General features: G+C 35.2%; 1 protein-coding gene and 1 pseudogene across 5 annotated transcripts in view; one reads left to right on the top strand and one right to left on the bottom strand.

The window, feature by feature from the left end:
- The window catches only part of LOC115410092 (myocardin-like), a 466,879-nt gene that overhangs the window by 97,811 nt on the left and 356,217 nt on the right, over window positions 1–12,851 (bottom strand). The window lies entirely within an intron of this gene.
- Window positions 1–12,851, top strand: part of LOC115410093 (myocardin-like) — an 87,114-nt pseudogene that overhangs the window by 15,854 nt on the left and 58,409 nt on the right.

The following is a 12,851-nucleotide window of genomic DNA, read 5'->3' as shown; positions in this document are numbered from 1 at the left end:
ATCCTAACTGAAAAAAATAGCCCAAAAATTAAAAAATATCCATAACTTTTGTTTGTAGTGTATTTTAAAATGTGAGAAAACATCAAATTAGCAGCATTTAATGTTTTTATTTCAGAGTTTTCACACAGTATATCAGTAAATACATGTTTCTTTGCTTCAAAAATTAAACACATAGTGTCCAGCTTAATGGACATTTTTGCAACTCCATGAAAAATAGCTTCATAAAAAAAAAATAATAATAATTTAATTGCATTGTTTTTTTAATGCCCAAAGAGGAATAAAGAAAAAAATCTTGATTAATGTTTTCATAACTCATGCATGAAAGAGTTAAAGAAAACATAAGTTTTAAAAGTCCTGTGGATATATATTGCATATATCTTTATTAGAAGTAAAAAAAAGAAATAAATAATGTTTTTTATGTTCATTATGATCATGTCTTTAAAAATTCCGTAGTTATTTAATTACGGAAACAATCACTTAATAATAACAAATGACTAGATATAGTAAAGTGTCAACTAAATAACTGTCCGAATTTAATGACAACCACTAGTAATTACTACTGATTACTTTTTAGAGCAGGTTTGCTAGTTTTTATTAGTTTTAGTCTTTTTTCGAAATGCTTAGTTTTTGTTTTAGTTTAGTTTTTTCATATCTTTTATCTTCCTCGCCATCGTATTCATATAAATCCGATACAGGACTCTGCTGCTTTCTCCCAACTTTAGTCTTCATGTTTCCAGGTAAAGTGGGAACGAGAAGACAACTTTAAACGGCAAGTGACGAGAAGTGACGGACCGTGAAGTGCCGTATAGTGCCTCCCGCTATTTGATGTCAATCACAAAGACAAAGATGAAAACGACGGGAATTTTATCTATAATTTTTGTATGTTTTGGTTTGTTTTGTAAACACACAATACAATTTCAGGTAGTTAGTGTTTTTTCTTTTGATTATAGTTTTTATTTATTTCAGGTAAAAAAATGCCTTTTTAATTCCAGTTTTCTTCATTTCGTTATGATATACAATGCGATAATAACCTTGTCTGGACATACTCATACTAACTGATAAATATTGATGAATTACTTTGTGTCTGAGGTGGTAAAAGTCTGCATGTTCTTTACTCAAGCAGAAGGACTGATTCAGCTTTTTTACACGAGTATAAGTACAAAAATCGCAGATAGATAGATAGATAGATAGATAGATAGATAGATAGATAGATAGATAGATAGATAGATAGATAGATAGATAGATAGATAGATAGATAGATAGATAGATAGATAGATAGATAGATAGATAGATAGATGAAAAAACAGAAAGTTAGTTTTATGTGAAGAAAGAAAGAAAGAAAGAAACTTTAGATGAAAAGAAGCTCTAAAATGTGGTCAAATTGTAAAAGTGACATATAATATATGTAATATATGTAATATTTCTCCCAAAAACCCGTCATCCATGTTGGTATGAGTTCTCTTATTCTCAGACTTAAGTCTCCCTGTTTTGACTGTTGTAGTAAAGTGATCAATACTACACTTACATGTATTGGAATTAAAGGAAATAGGAGTAAAGTAAGACGCTGTAAAGTACAAATACCTGAAAATCTACTTGTGAAGTATTAGTATTGTGTTACTTCTCACTTTTGCACACTGGGCAGAAAAATATAAAGAGACAAAGTCATCATTGTGCAGTAAAACTATTCCTGTTAGTGTTTGACTTTTATATATGTTGTTTTTGGATGAATATTGTTGTGAATGTTGTATTTTTCTGCTGTACGTGTTTATGACTGAGTTCATTTGTGCTATTTTACATATTTTATAAACTACTGGTGGTTTAATCTACAGCAATGCATCATATTTTCTATTTGTAGTATCACAATCCTGTTGAAACTCTAAAAACAGGGGTGTCAAAATCATTTTAGTTCAGCCCAGTTTGATCAAGTGGGTCGGACCAGTAAAATAACAGCATGATAACCTAAAAATAATGACAACTCCATTGTTTTCTTTAATTTGGTGCAAAACCTGAACAACCTGAAATTTCGTAAGGAAAATAAGTGCAATTTTAACAATATTATGCTTCAGTTTATCATGTATACGTGCACATTACAGTTTGCAAAAGGCACGTTTAGGCTGCGTTCAGACAGCAGGACTTAATGCACAATTTGGATTTTTTGGTGATATCTGATTTTCTTGTGTGCTTGTTCATATTACACATTAAATGCGACTTCTATCAGTTTTGAGTATGAAAAGAAAAAAGAAACGAAAAGAAAAAAGAAAAGAGGTACTGACGTAATACGTGACCACACAGGCACACACTGTGTTTATGGAATGTATGGAAGTATGTTTTTCCCGCCACTTCTCCTCCTGGGATGCAGAATTGTGACGTTTGTCGCATTTCAATGACATAAAGTTCGGATAAATGCTGAAGACTGAAGGTGCATTGCAAAATATCAAATACATTTTGAATTTAGGACCACATATGAAAGTGGCCTGGGTCAGATTTGAAAAAAAAATCAGATTTGTGCTGTTCAAACTATCGTTACCAGATCGGATACAGGTCATATATGGACAAAAAAGTCGGATTTGGGCCACATTTGCCTGCAGTCTGAACTAGGGATGTAACGATATGAAATTTCATATCACGGCTATTGTGACCAAAATTATCACGGTTATCATTATTATCGTGGTATTGTTGAAATTGTGCTCGAAATGTTCAAAAGTACTAATACACACACTGAAATAATTTAACCAAGTTGTATTTTGAAAAAATAAAATAAAATTAACCCTTTCATGCATGAATTATGAGAACTTCAGCCAAGATTTTATTCCTGAGCGTCTTTATTCGTCCGTAGGCATGAAAAAACAATGCGATTGAATTTTTTTTTAATAAACCTGTTTTTTATGAAGGTAGATTTGTTTCTTGATTGCTTTAACTAAAAAAAATTTCAATTAAAAAAAGAGTGTTTGAATGCAAAAAAATATATATATAAATATATATATATATATTTACGATCCAAAAAACTGCATTTGGACACTTTTTTCCTTTGAAGTGATTTTTTTTTTTTTTTTTTTTTTAATTGACTTTTTTTTTTCCTTTCGGTTAACAAACAACAAATCTACCTTTTTCGTGGAGTTCCAAAAATGTCCACTCCACTGGACTCCACTATGTTTAATTTTTGAAGCAAAGAATGCAATATCAAAAAGGGATATACTGTGTGAAAAGTATAAAATAAAAACATTCTTAATTCAGCTCACATTTTATCATATTCCCAATTTTGATTAGCAATTGATTTACACTCAAACATGTTAGTGCAGATCAGGTTTATCAAGAACAACAATACACAGTAATGTTTTCAATGTCAGTGTATGGGGTGGTGCATTAGTGTCCACTGTGTTGGCTGATATGGAAGTAAAACAACAAAACCTATGAATATACAAGAGAACAGCTGGAGAAGAACTGTCCACTGGAGTGACCACTGTGCATGAATGGGTTAAATTAAATAAATAAATAAATAAATAAAAATAAAAATAAAAGAAAATAATTGGCACAATGTACTTTCTCTTGGCATAAACATTCAAATATTAACCCTTAGTGGTCTGAGTCTATTTTGTCCGTTTTTCAGTCCTTTTGATTTTGCCTTTATATACTATATAAACAAATGTTCACTATACCCATGTTCGGTATCTTTTTTTCAGCACAACTTCATCTATATCATCTGTCTATTATTTTTTCACTTTAACCTACTATAAAAACGTAAAAGGACAAAAAACACACAACATATATAAACTCTGATTTGAAAAGTGTATATAATTTATTGCATACAGGGTGGGGAAGCAAAATTTACAATGAACATTTAGTTGTTTTTTCTCAGCAGGCACTACGTCAATTGTTTTGAAACCAAACATATATTGATGTCATAATCATACCTAACACTATTATCCATACCTTTTCAGAAACTTTTGCCCATATGAGTAATCAGGAAAGCAAACGTCAAAGAGTGTGTGATTTGCTGAATGCACTCGTCACACCAAAGGAGATTTCAAAAATAGTTGGAGTGTCCATAAAGACTGTTTATAATGGAAAGAAGAGAATGACTATGAGCAAAACTATTACGAGAAAGTCTGGAAGATACTATTAAAGAAGAATGGGAGAAGTTGTCACCTGAATATTTGAGGAACACTTGCGCAAGTTTCAGGAAGCGTGTGAAGGCAGTTATTGAGAAAGAAGGAGGACACATAGAATAAAAACATTTTCTATTATGTCAATTTTCTTGTGGCAAATAAATTGTCATGACTTTCAATAAACTAATTGGTCATACACTGTCTTTCAATCCCTGCCTCAAAATATTGTAAATTTTGCTTCCCCACCCTGTACTTAAATATTTGACATAAAAGCAGATCTTTACATAGGCGGTTTTTCCCTAAAAGTGCAGTAATCAAACACAGTTATCATGATAATTAGAATTTAAACGGTAATACTAACCATCTGCAATTTTACCGCAGTTTATCGTTATACCGGTAATGGTTACATCCCTAGTCTGAACTGACCCTTAGTAACAAATATGACATTGCTGAAAATTTTGACACCTTTCACTGTGTTGAATGTCTTCAACAAATTCATCCGTGCGTATGTTTGACACCCCTGCTCTAAAAAGTCGACTTCTTCTAAACTCAAGTGTAAACAGATGAGAGCACAGATGTGATGCTTCTCCTTTTCTCTGTGTTTGTGACTCTCTGTCCGCTGTATCCAAAAGCAGACAGTGTTTCCCTGTCATGTCCCATGTTGCTGATGTTGTGGTCCTGCTGTGTGTTGCCCAGACCCCTCCTCAGACGGCCCCTCTCTGGAGGCCCAGATGAGGCTAAAGCGAGCGCGTCTCGCCGAAGACCTGAATGAGAAGCTGGCTCTCAGGCCGGGGCCCCTGGAGCTGGTCCAAAAGAATATCATTCCCCTAGACTCTGCCGTCACCATGACAGGTATCAGCAGAGAGTGTAGACCCATCACCTGCATCACCTGCATCTTCACCTGAACCCGTGTGTGTGTAGTGTAGTTAAATAGAGTTTGTGTGGATCTGCAGAGCATGCCTCCCTCCTTTGTGTGTGGAAATTAACTGTCCGTCACTTTACCCTTTATAGGGCACTCATAGAAATACTTGGACATTCTTTTTTTTTTTTTTTTTTTACTCTGACATTCCAAATTTAAACCTCAGTGTGTTATTGGAGGACAGAACAAGGCTTTATTTCTTTTGTGAAATAAAAAAAAAGTTATTGTTATAGAATAGAATAGAATAGAATAGAATAGAATAGAATAGAATAGAATAGAATAGAATAGAATAGAACAGAATGCCTTTATTGTCATTATACATATGTACAACGAAATTAAAAGAGACAACTCTCTTGTGGTGCGTAGTGCAAAACAATTTAAAAAAAAAGTGTAAATATATACAGAATAGAATAGAATAGAATAGAACAGAATGCCTTTATTGTCATTATACATATGTACAACGAAATTAAGAGACAACTCTCTTGTGGTGCGTAGTGCAAAACACTTAAAAAAAGTGTAAATATATATATACAGAATAGAATAGAATAGAATAGAATAGAATAGAACAGAATGCCTTTATTGTCATTATACATATGTACAACGAAATTAAAAGAGACAACTCTCTTGTGGTGCGTAGTGCAAAACAATTTTTAAAAAAGTGTGAATATATATAGAAAAGAATAGAATAGAATAGAATAGAATAGAATAGAATAGAATAGAATAGAATAGAATAGAATAGAATAGAATGCCTTTGTTGTCATTATACATATGTACAACGAAATTAAAAAAGACAACTCTCTTGTGGTGCGTAGTGCAAAACAGTTAAAAAAAAGTGTAAATATATATATATATACAGAATAGAATAGAATAGAATAGAATAGAATAGAATAGAATAGAATAGAATAGAATAGAACAGAATGCCTTTATTGTCATGATACATATGTACAACGAAATTAAAAGAGACAACTCTCTTGTGGTGCGTAGTGCAAAACAATTTTTAAAAAAGTGTGAATATATATAGAATAGAATAGAATAGAATAGAATAGAATAGAATAGAATAGAATGCCTTTGTTGTCATTATACATATGTACAACGAAATTAAAAAAGACAACTCTCTTGTGGTGCGTAGTGCAAAACAGTTAAAAAAAAGTGTAAATATATACAGAATAAATAGAATAGAATAGAATAGAATAGAATAGAATAGAATAGAATAGAATAGACCGCATCGGACCTGAGATTGTTGACTCACTGTCCTCACTGGAACTGTTGCTGTCACTGTCTTTTAATGTATGCAGAAATGACCAAAAATAGTCACTTGCCCGATAAAGGGTTAAGTCAGTTACTAAGGATTGTAAAGCTCTGCTGTAATCGGATCAAACCAGCTTAATCTTGAATGTTTTTAATACTAGATTTTCAACTCCGTTAAATTATTTTGTCAAACAAGCACCAACAAAAAAAGTCGACTGTTTACTGTGGATGTTCCTCCGCCACGAAAACGGCATTCCATTTTTGCCTGTTTATCACTTAAGTGGTTTCAAACACATACTTTGCTTGATTTTATGCACCCACCAGTGCCCTCTTTATGAAGTCTGCTCAGCATACTTAATAACTCTCAATAAATAAAATACAAAACATTTATACAGCTGTTATAAAACAACTTTTGGATTGCAACTTTATTAGAATTATGTTTTGAATTATCTGATTCTGTTTGTGGCTTAGCCTTTTCTTATGAACTCACTAATTAAATGATGTGCTTCTACTTAACTAACTCTACTGACTAATAACTATGTTTAATTTATAGGAAGAGTACATTTTCAATCATAGTTTTAAACATGCACATGCAAAAAAGAAGCTAAAACTATAGTAGCTTTTCCAGTGTCAGCGTTTGTCTGATTCCCTTTTAGCATCAGTTAAACTAAGGCTTGATATTGTATAATTTTTAAGGCCTATATGTGCATGAACATCTTTATAAAAACAATGGTGACTGGAGTCTTTGTAGGCTTCTTATGGTCGGCAACTTTGCTTTGTAACAGCTTGCAGGACATGATTTTATTAAGTCTCCCTTGGGTTTGAGTTTGTTGTCCAATATATTTATGAGCATGAGATGTAAACATTACAGCATGTCCATACATTCCGCACAAATTAATAAGAATGACAATGAAAACAGGACATAATAAATGAGGAAAACATGCTGCTCATTGCTGCCCACATGTATGAATCACAGTTTTTACATTATGTTTGTTAGATAAAGCATGTTTGTCTTTTCCTAATGATGGTTTTGATTGTCATGATGATATTCAGCTATATTTACATGTAAAAATAACCAACTTAACCCATACAGAAAGACCCAGTGCTACTTCTGTGGCAGTTCTCAAATGAATTTTTCTCTATTTCTACCTTTTTTAACTGATTTATCACCAATTTTTTTTCATATTATTCCGCTGTATTTTGCATTTTTCGGTATAAATCATGTATTTCCTATATTTTAATTCACAGATCATGTAGATGCTCATGAAAACTCAGAGTAAATTCAAAGTTAATTATATCAAAACAAAGAAAAATGAAGAAAAAGTTACTTTTTTAGCAAATGAATGTAAAAACAAGCATCTCAATCCACTGTCATTTATCAAACTCCATAGATTTTACTGGTAAATCTATAGTTGCTTTTCCATTGACCCTCAAAATTGCACAAATATAAGTTGCGCATAAAAATTTACCTAATGGAAAAACTGTTTCGCCAAATCTCTCGTTTTTCAATTAAAATTTTTTGTGCTGGCAAGAGGTGGTTTTTCAAGCGTTGCACAATTGGTATATCATGCTAAACTACAATGGAAAGACCTTTTTCCGTAACCAGAGTCACATGAATTAAAAAAAACGAATGTTGACCGACGTAACAACAAGCAAAGATGAAGAGTTTTAAAGGAAACATGGCGCAGTATGTGTGGACACACCAGGAAACCAAATAATTTTTAAATTTAGTACGAGATAGAGGGGTTATATATAATAATAATGAATATATCTGTAAATCAACACAATATTTACGTTCGTAGCCATGTTTACGGAATGACTTCTCTTGTTATCTCGTGATAATAAATAAACAAATATTGTATTTTTGATTTAAAGGAAAAATCGACATTATACACTTCTGTTTTTTCAACATTTAGTAAATATTGGTAAAGTTTTGTGCAGATGTCCAATGAAAGAGTGACAAATGCTGTAGAAGATGACAGTGTTTCCATGTTCACTACGGAGCTTCTGAACGTCCAAATGGGTCAAATTTGATGACCATGAAAAGATGACAAACTGCATTTTACACCAAGGCTAAAGACATTCATTTTGTCTTCTGTTTATGTAATTATACTTCTCTTTTTTCTTTTGTTCAGACAAGGTATAGCTTTTTTTAGATGTTACCTGCTTGACAGTTTGGACTGTGACTTCGGTCTTCCTCAGAAGATGGTACCCTGGTCGAGCTGACCATCTGATAAATGACGCGTCAGCAGCACATCAGATGACACTTCTGAGGAAGACTGGAGTCACAGTCGAAACTGTCAAGCAGGTAACATCTAAAAAAAGCTATACCTTGTCTGAACAAAAGAAAAAAGAGAAGTATAATTGCATTTTACACCAATTATTCACATGGAATGACAAGATTAGTGGATCGACAGGTATTAAACAGTTTATGTCTGTAGATGGTTTGTGTGACCGGTGAGTGTTTGGGTCTCAGACATAAAGACAAAAAGTCATCTAGACATTGCTCCAGTGGTTGAGAATGACTGATGTGACGTTATTTTGACACTATGTTCCAACACTTTAAGAGTATTGCTGTGTTTCCACTACGTGGAACCGGCTTGACTTGACTCGACTCAGGTACCAGATATTATTCCTGAAGACCATTTCCATTACAGGATACTTCTGACTTTACAGTACCTGGACGTCATAGCGATGCTGTGCGTAACTTCCGTGACATCTGCTCAGAGAGTTGTTAATAAATTCGCTCATTGGATGTTGTCCTGTTAAACCCACGCTAAATTTATTCATCGAACACTAAGGACAGAAATATCTGAACCTCCACAACTGACCACGGTGTACTTTTGTGGGCTGCCATCATGTGGATTATCCAAAAGGCATATTTACTGTAAACTTCGGCATTTGTTTATTTAAAAAATAGCGGGTCGCACATTGCTAACGTAATGACACAGAGACAACTCTCTGACCAATCAGTTGTCTGCAGTGTTTACACGTAACGTTTAAGTATCTCTTCCCCTGTTTTGGAACCTCAGCACAGGAGATACCAAAAACTCGTACCAGATTCCAGGTTCTTTTATGCCGCATTTCCACTATGTTGAATCGGCTCAGCTCGACTCAACTCGGGTACCAGGTCCTATTCCTGGAGACCGTCTCCATTACAGAATACTACCGACTTTACAGTACCTGGACGTCATAGCGATGCAACGCGTTACTTCCTTGTCGTCTGCTCAGAGAGTTGCTGATAAACTCGCTCGTTGCGTGTTGTCTCGTCAAGCTCACGCTGAATTTTTATGTCTTAACCTCCTCGACAAACCATGGTGTCGTTTTGCGGACTGTCATCATGTGGATTAACCTACCGCTATATTTACTGTCAACTTCCGCATCTGTTTTTTGTAAAACGGCGGGTCACAGAGAGACAACTCTCTGACCAATCAGCAGTCTGCAGTGTCTATAAGTCACGTTTTAGTATCTGGTCCCCAGTCCTGGAACCTCAGTGGAGGTGATACCAAAAAGCTAGTACTGAGTACCAGATCTCAGGTCCTTTTTCATAACGGAAATGCAAAAAGGTCGAGTTGAGTTGAGTCGAGTCGAGCTGATACCACGTAGTGGAAACGCGGCATTACATAACGGAAACGCAAAAAGGCCGAGTCGAGTCGAGTCAAGTTGAGTCAGTACCATGAAACGCAGCATAAGAATGATGTGACGATCAGTATCTCACATAAAACACACAGTCCTTAATGAGGTGCATTTTATTAAATATTTTCCTTCAGAGGAACGTTGCCTTGTGCCTCCAGACCTTCCCCTGCATTTTTTCCAGTATCCACTACCTGTTTCCTGTTATTTCTAATTCATGCGACCCAAACTTCCCAGCAAAAGATGACTATTTATTTGGATTTCTTTTGCTGAGAATGTTATTTACATTTTTCGTCTACTACTTCAAATATGTTGTTGTTATAGCAATAAAAAGGTAAAGTTTCTTTGGTGTTTTGGCAGCGCTCCTCATAAATGTATATTGCAGACTCAAGTGTTCGGGACCCCCTCGAAAATTGCCCTCCTTCAACCCCTGTTTGATTTAGGAAATGCAAAGCTTAGACACACTATTGATTTAGTGCTGAGCCAAGCGTCAGGCCTCGGCCGTCCCACCGAGCCACTCTGACCTCGCACTGTTTGTCTTCTGATCTTCTACATGGTACTCCTACCCTCTATATCATTCTTGGCAGGGCGACCGGTGTTTCTTGCGTTTTTTTTCGGCGTAGTGGTTTTATGTTTGCCCCCTTGAGCTTCCAGTAAACATGTTGCGTAAAAGAGTCGGCGGGCTGCAGTCAGCTGGTTTACACTACCTCTGCAGGAGGAGGGGAGCGCACTTTTATTAAGATGAACAGCAGCTGTATTTGGATCCACCCTTTTCTTTAGAAGTGCTGTGTGTGTTTGCAGGCATGTGTATGCGTGGGCGTACCTGTGTGTATGTTTGTACCTATCTCCTCCCCCCTTTTGTCTCCACTTTAACGGGCCTCCGCGGCTCCAGCGAACCACCTACAAAGCTCCGTGACAGGACCAGGCTGTTCATGTTCCCGTCGTCGCCGGAGGATCCCCCTCGCCTGCTGCATTAACCCCTCACCTTAAAGCTCTATATTCCCTTACACAACACTCCAGTGATTGTTTCAACCTCTGTTTGGTCATTTTTGGGAACTATGTGACCTGTCGTAACTTCTAAACCAGCTACTTGAAAAGCGGAAGTGTTCACAGCTCGCAAATTTCCTGTAATTCTGCCACCTCAATCTCGATGACATGAAATCACTTGAAGACTCGCTCATGGAAACAGCATGTACCGGACTGGAGTGTATGTGCACGTCAGCATCGCTGGGACCGTGATGTGGAGGCAGAAGGGTCACGTGGGTTTTATCTACGACGCTACACAGTTGCATGTGAGACTCACTGAGGCAACAAACAGATACTGAGGAAACTGCATCTTTTCCTATCCGATCTTTTTCTTTGTCGTTTTCAAAAAAGTTGTTTCAGGAAATATTTGCGTCCACACAAAACCACTAAAAATGACTGAAAATAATGTAAGGCAAGTTTATCTGTATAGCACATTTCAGCAACAAGGCAATTCAAGGTGCATTGAAATACGACAGGGAAAAAGAAACACATTTAAAAAAACATTATAAAAGAAACATGTAAAAGGTGATTTAAAACAGCAAGTAAGAAAACAACACATAAAACCCAAAAATATAAAAATGCACACATATTAAAGTAAGAGTTGCAGTGCAGAGATTTGAAAGAGAATATAGAATTTAAAAAGTCAAAAGCCTTTTAGTCAAAGGCAGCAGTGAACAGGTGAATCTTTAACCTGGACTTAAAAGAACTCAGACTCTCAGCAGACCTGATATTTTCTGGTAGTTTGTTCCAGATATACGGAGCATAGAAACTGAACGCTGATTCTCCGTGTTTAGCTCTGACTTTTGGAACACGTAGCAGACCTGGACCAGATGACCTGAGTGGTCTGGATGGTTCGTACTGGACTAGAAGGTCTCTGATGGATTTTGGGCCTAAACCATTCAGTGCTTTATATGCTAGCAAGAGAATTTTAAAGTCTATTCTCTGAGAGACAGGGAGCCAGTGTAGAGACCTCAGACTGTAGTACAAATGCTAGGCCTGTATGTGGTGTTGAAATGCTCTGGGAAAAAACAGAGAAGAAGACGCGGCGCGTAAAGCTTACTCGGTTCTACCGGGTCTGATCCAATATTTCCTCCTGGTTGCCCCTCTTCACAGTAGATCCAAGAGCATGTAATGAATATTGTTTTGCTATGGTCGTTTGTTGCTCATTTAGAAGATTTAGATTCAATGTTACCAATAAGCTCGATACACTGGAAAAAATGCCCCTTTAAAAGCAAGTGAAAAAACAATTAATACAAGATATTTTTGCTTGATTTAAGCAAAAAAAATGCTAATGGAACAAATGAAAAATTATCTTTGTAAGCTTTCTTGAAATAAGATTTTCAACATCTACTGTCTATAAATAAGTTCTTATATGTCACTGAAAAGTTGCTCTTTAGGTGATTATGTCTTATTTTAAGTGTGATGAGATATTTTGACTAAAAATTTGAAAAAAAAATGCACTTAGTAAGATTTAGATTTTTGCAGTGTAGATTTTCAAAGATCTGGGAGAAAAAAGTGTTCTAGTAAAATGGGCAAACTGACTCACTCACAGCATATTTTCTGACCTTTTAATTGTCAAAATAAGAAAAAAAAAAGTCCAGGTGGACCATTTTAGGCTTAGGGTTTTAAAGGGTTAAATCACACCCACTTCAAATGTCTGACCAATCACACAACAGTTACCAATAAGCTCAATACACTGGAAAAAATGCCCCTCTAAAAAAAAGTAAAAAACAATTAATACATGATATTTTTGCTTGAATTGAGCAAAAACAAACCTGCTAATGGAACAAATGAAAATTATCTTAGTAAGCTTTCTTGAAATAAGATTTTCAACATCTACTGTCTATAAATAAGTTGTTATATCTCATTGAAAAGTTGCTCTTTAGGTGATTATGTCTTATTTTAAGTGTGATGAGATA

The sequence above is a fragment of the Sphaeramia orbicularis genome, chromosome 19 (genome assembly GCF_902148855.1).
Source record: "Sphaeramia orbicularis chromosome 19, fSphaOr1.1, whole genome shotgun sequence".
Lineage (NCBI taxonomy): Eukaryota > Metazoa > Chordata > Actinopteri > Kurtiformes > Apogonidae > Sphaeramia > Sphaeramia orbicularis.
This window is presented reverse-complemented; position numbering and strand designations above follow the sequence as displayed.